This window comes from Muntiacus reevesi, chromosome X (assembly GCF_963930625.1).
Source record: "Muntiacus reevesi chromosome X, mMunRee1.1, whole genome shotgun sequence".
Taxonomy (NCBI): domain Eukaryota; kingdom Metazoa; phylum Chordata; class Mammalia; order Artiodactyla; family Cervidae; genus Muntiacus; species Muntiacus reevesi.
Window position 1 is genome coordinate 26,595,477 of NC_089271.1, and position 18,779 is coordinate 26,614,255.

The window sequence follows — 18,779 nt, forward strand, 5'->3', positions numbered from 1 at the left end:
CTCTCAAACTAATTATGAAAATAATTTGGTAAAATTACGTTATAAACAAAACAATTATATTTTCTCTCTATCTGACTCCTCCAGAAATTTGAAACTCTTAAGTTTCCAGTAAGTTTATCAAATGAGCTAAAAAGGTTATCTCACTAACAGGTACAAAAATCTCAAGGAATTTTTGAGACCTTAAAAAGAGAAGAGTTCACCTAAATTTGTTATTCAAAATCTGTGATAAGCCTTTGGTGTGAGTTTCCCAGCCCTGTTTTATATTAAAAGTTCAGTCTGAGATTCTATAGGTGTTTCAGCAAAATAAAAAATCTATAATCAATTATGGTTATATAAATCATCAGACCAAAATTGGTGAGAACAGACCTATTTTGCAAACAAAATAGCCTTAATTTGGTTATATTTGATAAAAATGAGGGTAACTTTGGGAAAAAAGATATTTCAAAAAATGTTAAATCCCAGTTTGTTCATGGAGGTCTGCATGTAGTAAGACTCATTTCTTAGATAGTTCTTTGCTGTTATGTGATATTAATGCAAAATTTAATTAAATTCTTAAAGAACACCCTAAGTTTGTTTCTGAAGCTTACCTCAATAATCTATCTTTGGATGAAGATTAGATGCCTCATGACCTGCAACCAGGACTGGAAAAAGACATAATTTAAGGGACTGTCTCCAACCTGGATGGAAGGACTTTTTATCAGGTACTCTTAACTAGCTCTTGCACAATGAAACTAAAGAAAATTAACTCTTAGATTAATTCCCACTTCCAAAGGCCCCTACACTGGATTGGTCTATAGAGAAGACAGCTGACCTGATCTCACCTTAAAATGATGCTCAAACAAGAGAAACTACAGTACACCAGGATGAGACGACAACGACATCAGAGGTAGACAGCTTGTCCAAGATGCTGGACCTGATTCATATGATCATTTATAATGTTTTCTTGACTTCTTAGACCTTTGCATATAAATCAAATGCTTTTCTATCATAGGCCTGATCCTATGCTAGTTTTAAAAATCAATCCAATTGGTGGGTTTGTGGCCAATTACCTGTATCTAGTTCTGGGTTACCTTGGTAAATTTCTCTACTACAAGACTCTAACTGGTTGGCCCTGAGGAAATTTACTTGAAAAAATTATAGTCATATTCAGGTCACTGTGATACTACCAGATGAGATCCCCTCACTGGGCCAATTAATAATGCCTACTCTGACTCTGGCCATAAATTTGAGCCTTTTTCTATTCCTCAAGCTCAATCAGAGCAACAAAAAAGTTTTAGCAAAGGAGAAAAAAGTCTCCCACAATTATGAGATAGATTTATATAGATAACACTAAGCTATGGTAATTTAGGTTTAAAGTCTCTGTGTTAAAAACAATTAAATCATACTAAAGATAACCAGTCTAGTAACACTAGAAAACTGGGCTGTGTGCCTTATAGATGGTGGTGCCAATGTATAATTTCCCTGAAAGATAAAGATTCGTACAGAGTAGACTAAGTCAGACGACCTGGGATATACTGGGCTACATATAATGGAAGCTCTTAAGTCTTACTCGTGACTTTACTAATACTGCTGGCTATGTTCTTTGTATTTCACCTGTTTTACAAAATTGCTGTTTCTTACACTGCCAAATGTGTGACTGAGGCCTCTGATAAAATAATATATAGTTCCTTATGAAATCGATGATATGACAGTGTAACTCTAGATATGAGAAAAAGCAACAAGAGGGAATGTTTTCCTGGACCAAGAGGCTAGTAAGACAGGTGGTCCAGAGAATTTTAGATACTGTTTTATGGCCTAATCCAGTAACAGCACATTGAGAAGCCGGTCGACAAAATCTTTGCCAAACCTGAGAATGGACATTCTCAGCACCATGGGATAAAATGGTCATGAAATGCCCCCCTCAAAGTCGTCGTCAAGTTTGTGAGCAAAAAGGGGCTTTGCCAATTGAAGATTGACACTTGCCATCTACATCTACAGTGATTATATCATGGCCACTGCAACTGCTGACTTTCAACGGCCCTGAAAGGAGTTCAGGGTGAAGATAAGGAATGAGGCGCTCTGTGCTCTGGGAAAAACTGGCAGAACAGGCCTTCAGATAGTTAGATCTTTTCAAGAGATTTTATGAGTCCCAATTCTTGCATCTTCTCATACCTAGAGAAACACTGACATCATTAATGGTGCCATCTGCTTTGGCTATTAAAGAAAAATTTTACAATTAAAAGTCAAAATAGAGTACTCAGCTATGGTTCAGACATCCTGGAAAATAACCAGGTGTTACTATGGGTATAATTTCAGATTAGACATTGTATTGCTAGACACTTGAGTTTTCTGAGTCGTGTCAGGCTTAGATGCTACCATTCTCAAAAGTGTCTGCTGGAAGCTAGTAACTTCTATCTTACTTTTTATAAAACCAGGCAACTGGCCACCTGGCTACAAGTCTCCCTGAAGTGCCAGGTCCGGACTGGATTTCAGGCCTATTCTTCTAAAAGAAAGAGATTTACGTTGTCTATTAAAACTCCAGTTATCCCTTCTCCAGCTACTACTAACTGGGTATGTTACAACAAAATGGCAGACCAAGAGATTGAGATTTTAATCATACAAGACTCAGATCTAAGACTTAGAACTCAGGAATACTTCCAATTCAGTGTCTCTTCTCCAAGCTGAGGCGATCCTATGCCCCATTTTGACAAAAAGTTATCACAGTCATAGTTGCCCTGTTCCCTAAATAAAACTGAACAGGACTCTGCGGGGTGGCGACTCTGGAGTACAGATCTGCTGTACTGTAAAATATAGGCTTTATTCAGCCTCCTTGACCTTCCCTGAGTTCCAAAGGGTAGATTCAAACAATTGCCAATCAGAGAAGGAAAAAAATATAGAAACAGAGGGGAAACAATCAAATGGTGGTACAGCCTTGAGACAGGTCCTGGTTCCGACTCAAAAAAAAAAAAAAAAAATGCATAACAATGTCTTTTGAGTTCTTCTACAGAACTAGAGCCCCCACCCAGGTGGAAGATGGTAACTTCAGACTAAACATAAGATTCTTAGAACACAGCTCTGTCGCTTGACCACCAGCCAATCATCCCAGCGGTGCCTCCTGTTTCTGGGGACCAGTGATGACCATCCTGTTAGGTCTCCTGTTTGGCCCCTGTCTATTTTACCTCTGAGAGGCGCTGACAGTTTCAAACTAAGTCGCTGTTATTACAAGAGTAAAAGCTGGTTTCAGATATAAAACACCCCAACTTAGATCAGGTAGAGAGAGACTTCTGCTCTGCTAGGCAGGCCTACGCCCAGGGACAGCAGGAAGAAGTTACAGAAGAAAGAGACCTCCGCCCCAATTCCCAAGAAGCATCTTGAGTGTGAAGTCTCTCAGGGGGGAGTTGTTAGGGGAAGCACACTGACTGAAACCGCCCACCCTGGCCAGGCACCATAGTAACCATTTGCATGAGTTGTTTTATGGCAGGAGATCCTGATAAGGAATACGGAACTAATAAGCCACCACCAGCCGGAAGAGTTCGGGAAAGATCGAAAGGAGACACTACCTGTCCGTCCACTTCCCAGAATCCCTCTTGCTAGCATCCACCTTGGCTGAGCGCTGCGTGCGCCACCAGGAAAGACTCTGAATTAGAATGATTGGCCAAAGACCACCCGGAAATGAATCCCATCACCATAAAACCCAAGACTGCGAGCCACGCGGCAGAGCAGTTCTCCTGGGTTCCCTTACCCTCCTGCTCTCCACCCGGGTGCCCTTTCCCAATAAAATCTCTTGCTTTGTCAACATGTGTCTCCTCGGACAATTCATTTCCGAGTGTTAGACAAGAGCCCAGTTTCGGGCCCTGGAAGGCGTCCCCCTTCCTGCAACAAGTTCAAAAGTTGTGAAACACAAAATATGGTGTCATATGTGAAAACCAACAGAATCCTCAGACAGTGGAATCAGACCTGCAGCTCTTCCATATATTTGAATTATTAGAAAAGAAACAAAAATAAGTATAACGATAGAGTTAAAAAAATACAAGATGTGACCAATATGAGAATAAGAAAATAAAGAGCAAACAGATCTTTAAATTATCCAAGATGAAATAGAAGATTTAAAAATATATAATACCAGATATTAAGAGTTCAGTGAGTGAGGAAAACATGTTTGATAAAATTTAACATCAATTTTTTTTAATACAAAGAGATTTCAAAAAGAGCAATATAAGGGGGCTTCCTTCATCTGATAAAAGATAGCTACACAAATCCTACTAAAATTCACAATTATTGGTAAAATATGAAAAATGTCCCCTTTAAGTTCAGGGACATGATGTGACTTCTACTTAACATTATATCAAAGTTAAAGGAATAATAAAAGAAAAATAAATCACGTGACTGGAAAGGAAGAAACAAATTTTTCATTTTTCTCAGGTAATATTGTTGCAGGAAGGGGGACCCCTTCCAGGGCCTGAAACTGGGCTCTTATCTAACACTCAGAAATGAACTGTCTGAGGAGACATGTGCTGACAAAGCAGGAGATTTTATTGGGAAAGGGCGCCCGGGTGGAGAGCAGGAGGGTAAGGGAACCCAGGAGAACCGCTCTGGCACATGGCTTGCAGTCTCTGGTTTTATGGTGATGGGATTAGTTTCCGGGTTGTCTATAGCCAATCATTCTGACTCAGAGTCCTTCCTGGTGATGCAGCCTTGTTCAGCCAAGATGGATGCCAGAGAGAAGGATTCTGGGAGGTGGTCAGACATGTGGTGTCTCCTTTTGACCTTTCCCAAACTCTTCCAGTTGGTGGTGGCTTATTAGTTCCCTGTTCCTTAGCAGGACCTCCTGTTGTAAAGCAACTCATGAAAATGGTTACTATGGTGCCTGGCCAGGGTGGGCAGTTTCAGTCAGTGTGCTTCTCCTAACAATATCATTGTGCTTCAAAAACTCACTGTCTACAAATTGATTTATTACACGTAAGAAAGGTTTTAAAAAGCTGCTTGATTTAAAAAATCTATATATAAAAATCAATTGCATTTCTAATCAGTAAATAGCAACAAGCAGATGAAAAGTGCAGCCTTCATTTTTCAAGTTTATATTCAAAGTAAAGCATACAACTAAACAAATATTAATGGAGTAAAGAACCATATAACCAACTAGTCACAAGCTAGAATATTGTCAGCACCTCAGCAATCCCCTACATTTTCCTCCTGAGGCATAACCATCTCCTTCCCCTTAGATGTCAATACAATCCTGTTCGGGGAAAAATAATTCCCTTACTTTTACTACTAGTTTTAACATATGTAGGCATGCATAGAAAATATAAATTAATTTGCCTGGCTCTCATCTTTATATAAATACAGTAATACTCAACACATTCTTTCATGTTTTCCCTCTTTTGTCATGATGGCAATAAGACAAATAATACTACAGAAAAAAAAAATGAGCAATGTACTTGAATTGAGACTTTGCAAAAGAAATCCAAGTAATGAATAAACATATAAATAACCAGAAAATCAATCTCATTACTAATCAAGAAAATATAAATTAAAGCTACAACAAGATGCCATTTCATTCCCAACGTATTGGAAAAAATTTTTTTTAAATATCAAAAATATATAGGGATGTCAGGTAACTTGAACCATTATATACTGTGGTGAGAATGTGACTTAGCATGACCACTTTGGAAATCAAATGGAAATGTACATGTTCCATTTTCCAATTACCTGGGGTTATTCTCAGGTAAATAACCCAGAGAAATTCTTGCTTAGCTAATCAGCCATTTATTTATTTATATCAACAGTTCTTATCAGCATTGTTTTCAGAGAAAAACCTGAAAACAGCTCAAATGCATGTCAATAGTAAAATAGATAAATGAAATAAATTAATATATATAAATCACAGTATTATACTAATAATACACAATATAATGCTATATAAATGCTATAAAATTGATGAATACATAGTTACAAATGGCAAGTATGAATGCGAAATACTAGCATTTCTGGACCTCAGATTCCTTGTCTAATAAAAATAGAGCTTTTCCCAAAAGAGGAATTTGTATTATCTCTTACAAATCCAAATTTGTATTTGGATTGTGGGGTGGGGTTGGGGGGCATCTAAGGACAATACTGAAAAAAAATCAGCTGATTCAATAATGGATAATCCAGGATGTGCTATGCTGAATTTAGGTGATTGTTTTTTGTTTTTCCAATTAATGGGATCTTTTGTCTGCAGAAGGAGGAAGCAGGCAAAGCTATTAGCTAAAATGGTTAAAAACAAAAACAAAAACTAGTTACAAGATTTTACCAAGAAATAACCATCAGGAAAGCAGGGAGTAGGTAAGTCCAAAGCTGAACAGAACAGAAGTGCCCAAAAGAGAGAGGCACTTGAGTAACAACTGAAAAACTCAAACTGCAAACACAGTGTTTATGACAAAAACGACCGGAACAGGAGGCTCCAAGTCTGAGAGTAGGGTCGTCCTTCTATTTTTGATATGAGTGTTTCTTTATATTGGCAGAATAACAGTGGACATCTTAAATGGCTCTGTAAAAATAAAATGCACCAAATCCATTTGAGAGATTATGGTGAAGGGGGGGAGGGCGGTGGATTTTTCACCAGCATTACAAATTGAAAATTAATTTCCACTTACTTCTCCATTTTTGAGGAATTTATTACATAATCAGTAACAGAAAGGTGGGGGTCACTAGAATGACATAGAAACATGGAGATTATATCTAAACACCAGAACATGGATCATTGCAGTGAAGTGTCTGCTTTCTCAACCATGACTTGTTTTTAATGAAAAATCATCATGTGGACATTCAGGTCAATTTGATTCTGTCTACCAGGAGACACTAGGGAATCCCAAATTGTGTTTCTCAGCTGCTGGCTCGTGGATTACCAGGCAACACTTTAATTGCTTTGCATATACAAGCAACCGTCTTTGCCCTCATCATGGTGACAGCAATTCATTTCTCTGCCTCCCTCATTCTCCCTCTCATTCCTGGATCCAGATCAAAGAAGTGGTCTTCAAGCTCACCATTCTGGAACATTTTGTAAATTGATGATGGTTGAATCAAATGATTCCAAGTCCTTCACTAAACATTGTGATGTATCAATTCTAATTTGCTGTTATTTTTATCTTAGTAGGAAAGGTACAGTAATTCAGTATCTTCATCTTTGCAATAAAATACTGGAAGAGTAAAGTAAAATGTAAGTAAAAAAATAATTTAATATCTATTTTCAGGAGTGAGTGTTGAGTTGGTTTTCCTAAATACAGAGCCTGAGATGGGGATTCTTGAACAAGTGATTTATTGAGGGAGTACTCTCAGGAGAAAAGAAGTGAAGAAAGCTGACACAGTGTGTGAAACAAGCCAACCAAGAAAGCGGTCTAACCTGGAGTCTAGATTGAACCGGATACTACAGGGAGTTCTAGAGCCTGAATTGGACCACAGAGTAGGTACTGCCTTTTGTATGCCTATACCAGGAAGTCATTGACGGGGTGGCATAAAGAGTGTATGCTGGGGGAAAGTTATCTACCAGGCAAGAAGAGGCCAGTTCTCTGGAGAGGGGCCAGCTATGTATGTTAGCAGTCAAAACTCAGCAGCGAAAGAATGGGAGCAATAGCCAGGTATAGAGGATCTTGGTATGATACCAAGCAGGTCTACTAGAGGTGGAAAGTAATTTTCTAGCAACACTTTCATTGCTTATTAGACCATGGAATTTGTATAATAAAAGTTGCCAAGTTTGAAATCTGTACCATATATTGCTTGAAACTTCACAAGCGTATTTCAATTTACTAGAACAAAAGAGACTGGGTTTTTAGAATAATGTCAGCTTAAAATGAGACAGGATCTACACTTTTAGGGCATAGCTACTAATATGATTTCACAGAGAAATAATACTTATAAACCGAGTCACTGATGATTGTCAACTGGAAGAAACTGTACCAACGCAAATTGCAGGATTTTGAAATACATGACAGAATAATGAGGATTTGGGGTACTTCAAGATTTCCATATAATCTGTGAAATAGTATATTTACAAAATAAAAGTGAATCACCTTTTTCTGACCCCAAAGTGGGAAAACTTCATAAAATGAGCTGTTTCCCCAGAGATCTCTGAACAGAAACATGCAGCTCTTCACTTTAAAATCAACATTTGTCAGCCATCCCAGATCAGACATAATTTTTAAAGGAACCACTGCTAATAAGTTGTAAGATCATTTATAAGCAAAAGAGAGCACTATTTATTATAATTGGTACCATTGGCCTAAAGCCAGTCAAGATCTTAAGCTGCAAATAAGGCTCCAGATGCTAGCCAGTCTTAATCCAAAGATCTTACCATTTAGCAAGTTTTTCTTCCTCCCACCACATGTAAATGAGAGTGACCATCCCTCCATACCTTCAAATGTAGGATCTGGGAGCTCTGTGCTCCGATTTCTGATGACCCATTGCATACTGCTGCATTCCATTGTTCTCACTTCCACTCATTACTGGAAACAGCAGTAATTTCACTGCAAGGGGAAAGTGGAAGTCATCAATATTCATTGAGCATTTCTTTTTAGAAAGTTGTAAATTTACATATGTCTTAATGAAGTAAATTTTAACATCCGTGATCTTTTAAAATAACCCTATCAAATATTTATTCTCTTTCTACAGCCAAAGAAACTCAAGTTAAAAGAAGCTAAATAACTTGCCAGAAGTCTCACAAATAATAAAAGAAAGGACAGGTATCTGAACCCAAAGACTGGTCTTTTGTAGATTTTGTGCTCCCCCCCCCCTTTTTTTTTTTGGTGCCCTTTTATTATACCAATTGTTCTCGAAGTGTGGTCCTTGGATTGGCAGCACTGACATAACTTCAAAACTTTTTGGAAGTGCAAATTCTTGTACCTGATTACCTAGAAACTGCCAGAATTAGGCACAGAAATCTACATTTTACCAAGTCTTTTAAATGTCTGTGAATCATGTTCAACTTTGAGAATCTCTGTCCTATGCTATATTTCTTTTTTTTCCCGGTGGAAACAAAGATAAAATTTTTGACTCAGCTTTAGATACTATTCCTCTTAGAAACTGGGTCCTGTGAGTCCCAAAGACAGCCCTGAATTTCAAACACTGTTTCTGTTAAGTTTATTCAAAGTTTTATTTACTTTGCTTTTACTTGAGGCTGATAAACAGATCTGTTTTCTGGGCATCATCCCAAATGTCTCCAGCATTACCACACCTTTCACTTAATGCTTGTTTATTCATTCATCCATGCAGTCATTCATGCAACTACTATTATTTGAAATTCTTTCATGTGTTGGGTACTATGGTAGACAGGAAGATTAGTGGACCTACCAGAGATGTCCACGTCCTAATCTGCAGAAACTTAGAATATCTTTTATTACATGGCAAAGAGAAATTAAGGTTGCAAATAGAATGAAGGTTGTTAATCAGCCTAGCTTAAAATGATGTGATTATCCTGGATTATTATTAGTACCTCACCAAAATGAAATACTTAGGTATAAATCTTAAAAATAAACATAAGATCTATATGAGGAGAACTAAAAAATCCTGTCAAACAAAATAAAAAACTAAAGGGAGAAATACCCCATGTTCATAGATAGATAGACTCAGAATTGTCAAGATGTCAATTATTCCCGGTTTGATCTATTGGTCAATGTGGGCATGTGTGCTAATGAAAGGTTGTTACTGAGATGTGAAAGATGCCGGGATTCTTGGCCTCTGGAGGAGAGGAATTCAATCTAGGGTCAGTGACAAGGCTTGATTGCTTAGAGCTTTTGTGTAATAAAGTTTTATTAAAGTATAAAAGACATAGAGAAAGCTTCTGACATAGACATCAGAAGGGGGCACAGAGAGTGCCCATCTGCTAGTCTTTAGCTGGACGTTATATAGCTACTAGCTGTCTGCTAATTCGAGAAAGGAAATCTCTCAAAACTCAGAGACTGGCACCAGGCCCCTCACCCACAACATGAATTTTGAGATAACTTTGGCACAAGGTGAGTTGTCCTGGGCCATAAAATGACTGACAAGAATCTTGAAGAAAGGCAGTTTCCTAGCGAATACAGTCTCATTAACATAGCTTAAGAGAACATTTGCATGAGTAAAACATACTGGTTTGTCAAGTTGGTTCTGAGTCTATTTTTTTTTATGGTTTTTCTTTTTTTAAATTAATTAATTTATTTATTTTACTTTACAATATTGTCTTGGTTTTGCCATACATTAACTTGAATCCGCCATGAGTGTACATATGTTCCCCATCCTGAACCCCCCCTCCCACATCCCTCCCCATCCCATCCCTCTGGGTCATCCCAGTGCACCAGCCCCAAGCACCCTGTATCATGCATCGAACCTGGACTGGCGATTCATTTCACATATAATATTTTACACGTTTCAATGCCATTCTCCTATATCATCCCACCCTCGCCTTCTCCCACAGAGTCCAAAAGACTGTTCAGTACATCTGTGCCTCTTTTGCTGTCTCACATCCAGGTTCTGAGTCTTAGGTGGAACCAACCTGAAGACAAGAGTCTAGGGTAAATACATAGTTCATTAACATAGCTTAAGACAAACATTTCTGTAAGAAAAATGCATTGGTTAGCGCAAGGTCTGAGGAAAATTAAGTTCAGGTGGAACCAGGTGTCATTATGGGAACACAGAATTTTAAAAGAAACCTCTTTTTAAATTTGTATGGAGAAGGGGAAAAAATCTAACTCTAGTTTGTTTCCTCCTGCCGCTTAAGAGAGAGAAAAAATGTCTGACACTTGCAGCCTATTTCCTCTGTTTGGAGACCCCTGGCCTTCCTGTCTGTTACTATCTCACCAAGTTGTGTCTGACTCTTTACAACCTCATAGACTGTAGTCCGCCAGCTCTCTGTTCATGAGATTTTCCAGGCAAGAATACTGAAGTGGGTTGCCATTTCTTCTTCCAGGGGATCTTCCTGACCCACAGATCGAACCCACGTCTGCTGTGTCTCCTGCATTGGCAGGCAGATTCTTTACCACTGAGCCAGCTGGGAAGCCCCAATAGATTCAATGCAATGCCAACCAAAATTCCACCAAGTCATTTTATGGATATTGACAAACTGACTCTAAAGTTTATATGGAGAGGCAAAAGATCCCCCTGCCAAAACCAACACAATATTGAAGGAGAAGAACAGAGTTGGAAGACTGATGCTCCCTGACTTTAAGACTTACTGTAAAGCTACAGCATCCCAGACAATGTGATATTGGTGCAAAGAATGGACAAACAGATTGATGGAACAGAACAGAGAACCCAGAAGTAGACTCACATAAATATATAGCAAATGAGCAGGGGCAACACAATGAAGCAAAGACAGTCTGTTCAACAAATGTTTCTGGAACAATTGGACATGCACAAGCAAAAAATGAATTTAGACATGAAACTTAAACACTTCATAATAATTTACCCCTAAACAGATCACAGACTTAAAGTATTAGTTACTCAGTTGTGTCCAACTCTTTGTGACCCCATGGACTGTAGCCCATCAGGCTCCTCTGTCCATGGGATTTCCCAGGCAAGAATAATGGAGTGGGTAGCCATTCCTTTCTCCAGGGGATTCCTGACCCAGGGATCGAACCCTGGTCTCCTGAATTACAGTCAGAGTCTTTTACTCAGTGAGCCATTAGAGAAATGCCACAGACTTAAAGGTAACATGTAAAAGTTATTAAACTCCTAGAACATAGGAGAAAACCTAGATGACCTTGGGTATAGTGATACTTTTTGAGATATAACATCAAAGATATATTGCATGAAAAAATAACTGATAAGCTAGAATTCATTAAAATTTAATTTTTTTGTCCCATTAAGACAACAACAAGATAATAGGAAAACAAAACACAGACTGGGAGAAAATATTTGCAAAAGACACATCTGATAAAGGATCATTATTCAAAATATACAAAAAATTTTTTTTTAACTCAACAATAAGCAAAAACCCAAGTGAAAAATGGGCCAAAGCTCTTAACAAGATACCTCACCAAAGATATGATAAACAGATGGAAAATAAGTACATGGAAAGATGTTCCACATCATATGTCATGAGGGCAATGCAGCATATAACAATGTAAAATCATTCAGTTCAATTCAGTTCACTTAGGTTGCTCAGTCATGTCCGACTATTTGCGACCCCATGAATTACAGCATGCCAGGCCTCCCTGTCCATCACCAACTCCCAGAGTTTATTCAAATTCATGTCCATCGAGTCAGTGATGCCATCCAGCCATCTCATCCTCTGTCGTCCCCTTCTCCTCCTGCCCCCAATCCTTCCCAGCATCAGGGTCTTTTCCAAGGAGTCAACTCTTCGCATCAGGTGGCCAAAGTATTGGGGTTTCATCTTCAGCATCAGTCCTTCCAATGAATATTCAGGATTGATTTCCTTTAGGATGGACTGGTTGGATCTCCTCACAGTCCAAGGGACTCTCAAGAGTCTTCTCCAACACCACAGTTCAAAAGCATCAACTCTTCGGCACTCAGCTTTCTTCACAGTCCAACTCTCACATCCATACATGACTACTGGAAAAACCATAGCCTTGACTAGATGGACCTTTGTTGGCAAAGTAATATTTCTGCTTTGTAATATGCTATCTAGATTGGTCATAACTTTCCTTCCAAGGAGTAAGCATCTTTTAATTTCATGGCTGCAATCACCATCTGCAGTGATTTTGGAGCCCCGAAAATAAATTCTGACACTGTTTCCACTGTTTCCCCATCTATTTGCCATGAAGTGATGGGACCAGATGCCATGATCTTAGTTTTCTGAATGTTCAGCTTTAAGCCAACTTTTTCACTCTCCTCTTTCACTTTCATCAAGAGGCTTTTTAGTTTCTCTTCACTTTAGTACCTATTAGAATGGCCAAAATCTGAAACATGGACATTGCCAAATTCTAGCAAGGATTCAGAGTATTAGAAACTCTTGTATATTGCTGGTGGGGATATATAATGTTTCAGCCACTTTGGAAGACAGTTTAAAAGTTTATTCCAAAGTTAAACATCCTTTTACCATATGATCTACGAATTGCATTCCATGGTATTTACTGAAAGGAACTGAGAACATATACTCACACAAAAATTTGCCCATAGACATTAACAGCAGCTTTATTCATCATTGCCAAAACTTGGAAATAGCCAAAATGTCCTTTAGTAAGTGAATGGATAAACAAACTGTGACACACCCAGATAATGGAAAATATTCAGCATTAAAAAGAAATGAGCTGTCCAGCTATGAAAAGACATGGAGGAACATTACATTCATATTACCAAGTGAAAGAAGCCAGTCTGAGAAGACTACATACTGTATGATTCCAACTATATGTCATTCTGAAAGAGGCAAAGCTAGAAAAACAATAAAAATGTCAGTGTTTGTCAGGAGGTGAGGAGCAGATGAAAAAGCAGAGCATGGAGGACTTCCAGGGCAGTGGAAGTACTCTATATGATATTATGTGACGGATAAATGTCATTATGCATTCATCCAAATTTCACAGAATATACAACACCAAGAGTGAACTCTAAGGCAAATTACAGACTTAGAATGATTATCATGTATCAATGTATGTCCATCCTTGGTAAAAAATGTACCATTCTGGTAAGTGATGTTGATAATGGTGGAGGTTATACATGTCAGGAGGGTGTATGAGAAATCTCTACATTTTTTTTCCAATTTTATCATAAACTGAAAACTGCTCTAAAAAATGAAACTTTTAAAAAGTCAAATGCTTTATTTGAAAAGCAACTTAGATCCCTTAAAAGTCAGTTTCTTCCTTAGCATTTCTTTTGCCAAAGTGAGCGTGTGGGAAGAGATGCTGTTTTACTAAAAGACTTCTATATAATTTTTCTTCTAGCTGCAGATTTTGAAAACCATTTAAAAACAGTTTCACAGTGTACTCTCCTGAATGACATCTTTCCTTTGATGCAGAGGAGTGACTTTTTTAAAAAGAAGTTTTTAAATAGTTGCTCTCCCTAAGGCAAAGGTACCTCATTCTAATGTCTTTTCAGTCTTTTGCCCTTCTTCACCCTCCATTATTTTTCAAGTCTTTTGCACTCCTGAAACAATTTCCTAATATTTTATTTAGTGGAATGACCAAATGAAGTATTTAATTCTATGTTGCCATCCATCTTAAAATCATAAAGAAAATATTCTAGGTAACAGGACTCAACTTTTTTCTGTGTTTAATTTTCAATACATGTTTTAGTTAATTCAACCATTTCAGCCTGATTTTCTTTTCTCTTTAATAAAAGAAACCCGAAAAGCTCAAATCTTCATGGTTGTAAGAAGAGATAAAAAGATTAAAAACGGAACTGCTTTAAGTACTCAGCAATTAAAAATAAAAATAAACAGGGTCTGGAATTTTACTGCAGCACCTACAGTAGCAGAAGAAGGGTGTCATTTTCACTATGATTTTTTTTTTATATTTCACCAAACTGTATAATATAGTTAGAATTTGCCAGGCCTTCTTAATAATGCATAAACCTCATATTTGTATATAAACTTCCTTTTGGAGAGTTCAAATCTCCTTTATAACATTTCCTCTAACCATGCCAATATTCTACTTGGAAGGCTTATTTATTTTATTCCCAATAACAAATGAGAAAATGAGACCTAAAAATTCAGGATATCTGATATGCATTTATAAGTCTGAGCAGTTGTTGCATCAAAACTACAAAGCCAAAAAACCCCCCAAAAAACTACCAAAACTCTATTTCTTAAATTCTAATCTATCATTTCAGCTTTAACTCATTCCTAGATTAAAAGTAAATATTTATTCTTTAGAGTAAGAAACTTCTATCCATGACTGGTTTTACCTTCCTGTGTGACACAACTAAAAACAAGACAAAATATGTATTAAATACTAAATTAGATGCTACACATCATATATCATAGGACAATGATCCCTGAGACCAGGAAATCCAATGGGGTGAGCCTGTGACGGCATCAACTTACTGTCTAGAGAGAGTTTCCAGGCCCCAACAGAGTGATGGAGAACCTAGGCTGAACCTAGAGGTCATCCTGAGTTGAGAAGATGGAGCTCAAGTCTGGGTATGCCAAAACAACTCGAGTTTTCAGGCAGTGTACTAGAGAGGAAAGAATCGCACCAAGAGAGAGCACCAGAGGTCTGCAGAGGGTCCCCATGTCTTTTTCTAAGTACAGATCAATGCATATATATTGACCACACTGTGAGGAAATTACCTGCTATCAGAGAAAGAACCATCCAGAAGCAGTTCTCTGTGAGTCCGCAGAGGTTTCATAGCAAAATATCACAGACTGGGTGACCTAAGCAACAGATGTTTATTTTCTCACTGTTTGGAAGCCCAAGATCAAAGTGCTAGCAGGGCAGGTTTTTCCTGTGGCCTCTCCCTTCACTTGCAGACCTTATCATTGTGTCCTCCCGTGGTCTTTTCTCTGTGAGTGTCTGTCCTTGGTGTTTCTTCCTCTTCTCATAAGGAGATGAGTCTTATCAAACTATAGCTCCAAACTTACGACCTCATATAATCTTTATTATCTCTTTAAAGGCCCTATCTCTGAATAAACTTACATTGGGAATTAGGGCCTCAACATACTAATTTGCAGGGGGTTGGGGGGGCGGTGTCATAATTCAATCCAAAACAGTGTCTCTTGTTTCTACATGTTTTACAAGCAGATTCACCAACTGTCTTTGTTCTAGTATAGCTCTTCGAGGATGTTTTTACAGTGAACTCTCTTAGAGGATAGATATAATGTCCTCCTTGGAAGCAAAGAAGAAGCTTGCTTACCGTGCAGGGAAAAAAAAAAAAATCTAAATCCATTAAGCTTAGGGTTTCCTGCCTATAATGCAACCTTCTGCAAATACAGGAGTCACCTGGTCCTTTTTACAGCATCCTGTGAGAACTGTGACTCACAGAACTGGTGAGCTCTATCCAGGGTCTTGTGACTTCTGTCAGCGTTCATGATAAGTGTGGCAGTTAAGTTGTTAGTTTGCAAGTAGACCAAAAGCTCAGATCTTTCATAGATTTTCACCACCCAAAAGAATTAGAGTAATAATTAGAATAATCACTCCAGGACCACCAATGGTTCATGGTCCCACTAGGCAAAATGGAAAACCCTGTACAGGGTATAGGGGAGAGGGCTCAAAATGACATTGCTACAGTAAGGAGAAAGATTAGCCCTAGATTAATGGCTGCACTAGTTTTGTCTAGCAAAGCTTAAATGCAACCTTTGAAGGGATGAAAGTATTTTCAAGTAACTTATCTGCAACTCAGAAGAAAGTTCAAGAATATACAGAATCTAACAAGGTAATATTTGGCATTTTTGGCATTCATTTAAGAAAAAATGACTAGGCTTGTAAAGAAGCAGGAAAATATTACCCATAATAAGGAGAACATTCAGTCCTATATGTTCATTGGAAAGACTGATGCTGAAGCTGAAACTCCAATACTTTGACCACCCGATGCGAAGAGCTGACTCATTTGAAAAGACCCTGATGCTGGGAAAGATTGAAGGTGGAAGGAGATGGGGACGACAGACGATGAGACTGTTGGATGGCATCACTGACTCGATGGACATGAGTATGAATAGGCTCTGGGAGTTGGTGATGGACAGGGAAGCCTGGCGTGCTGCAGTCCATGGGGTCACAAAGAGTCGAACACCACTGAGTGACTGAACTGAACTGAACTGAACTGAATAAACACTCAATATCCACGAAGCTCAACAAACCACAAGCATCAGAAAAGGAAGAAAAATACACCATGGCACATCTCATTCAAACTGTTTAAAAGCAGTAAAAAAGGGAAACACCTTAACAGGAGCCAGAAACAAAAAGACATTATATATATAGTGGAACAAAGGTAAGAATTACCTTAGAATTTGCACTGGATTCATTGCAAATGAGAGGACAATGGAGAAGCATCTTTAAAGCAATGCTTGAATTATATACCCAGAGAAAAACAAAAATAAAAAAGACCTTTTCATGCTTACAAAAGGTGAACTAATTCTTTACCAAGACTGGCATTTCACAAAATATTAAAAGAATTCTTCAAGCAGGATCAAACTTATATTAGATGAAAATCTGTGTTCTCATAAAGGAATGAAGAGCACCAGAAATGATAAATACAAAAACTTTTAAACTTATTTTTAAGTCTCTTTTAAATGTAATTATCAGTTTAAAGCCAATAGCTTTATGTAGAAGTAAAATGCTTGATGAACACAGCACAGCAGCTGAGACGGGGGAAATGGTTCTAAGTTTCTGTTACCATAGTTGACGTAGTATTATGTTAACTTAAGGACACTTATTAAGTTAATAAGTGTCCCATAAACCCTAAAGCAACCATTTAAAAATTATGCCTAATTAGTCAAAAAGGGAAATAAGCCATAAAAAATACTTATTCACCTTGATTACCAAGATCAGCAAAGACACTACAAAAAAATAAAATTACAGGATAATATCTTTGATGAATATAAATGCAAAAAATTCTCAACAAAATATTAGCAAAACAAATTCATCAACACATAAAAAATATCATACATCATGACCAAGTGAGATTCATCCCAGGTTCATAAGGATGGTTCAACATATATAAATCAATCATCATGATATACCACACCAGCAAAAGAAAAGACAAAAACCAAATAATCCTCTCAATAGATGCAGAAAAAGCATGCATTTGATAAAATTCATCATTCATTCATTATAAAAAACCCTTATGAAAGTGGGTATAACGGGACCATATCTCAACATAATGAAAGCTATTTATGACAAACCCACAGTCAACATAATACTCAACAGTGAAAAGCTGAATGCCTTCCCACTAAAATCTGGAATGAGACAAGGATTCTCACTCTTACCACTTCTATTCAGCATGGTATTGGAAGTCCTAGTCACAGCAATCAGACAAGAAACAGAAAAAGTATTTAAATTTTTAGGGAAGAGGTAAAATTGTCATTTTATGCAGATGACATGGTACTATATAGTAGAAAATCCTAAAGACCACACACAAAATCTACTAGAAATGATAAATGAATTCAGCAAAGTAGCAAGATACCAGATTAACGTATAGAAATTGGTTGTGTTTCTTTACACTAACAATGAAACACTGGAAAGAGAAAATAAGCAATCTCTTAAAATTATAGCAAAAAAAACAAAAAAAACAAGTAGGATTTCTATCAATATCAGTAACCAGGCATTTTACAGAATTTCATAAATAACTGAATAAAGATCTCACAACTCAATGGGAGTTTTGGTGGGTCTAAAAAAAATTTCTTCCTTGAAAGTTTTATTAAACATTTAAAGGAGAGTGTTTAGTTTAAAATTTCTACATTGGTAGGTAGATCTAGAGGGAGATGAGGAAAATCTGTTTCAATGCTAGGCAACAGATGGCAGATAAAAGATATTATCATATACTTTCAACCAGGCAGGATAAATTGTTCAAATATATTTTGGCAGCTGCTAAAGCAAGTAGGAATACAGAGGAGGTAAAGCAAATAAACAAACAAAAGAATTTCAAATGATCCTATGGAGACTAATTAACGAATTGTGCAGTTTTACAGTTATATATTTCTGGAAATTCCAGCCTTGTCTAGGTTCATAATTGGCCTCTTTAAAATTTTAGCACATCTGAGAACTATTATTCTGTGTCCTGGTGCTCTGCCCATCTTAAAGAACTACCAAAAAGTTCACAGGAGTCTCCTGGGGAATGTGAAACTCAAGTTATCCACAGCCAAGTCAATTTCTAGCTAGAGAACTGACTGTTCTTAACACTGAAATACATATCCTAATTGACTCATGGAACTCACTCGGCAGGCTGTAAGGTTTGAAGTCACA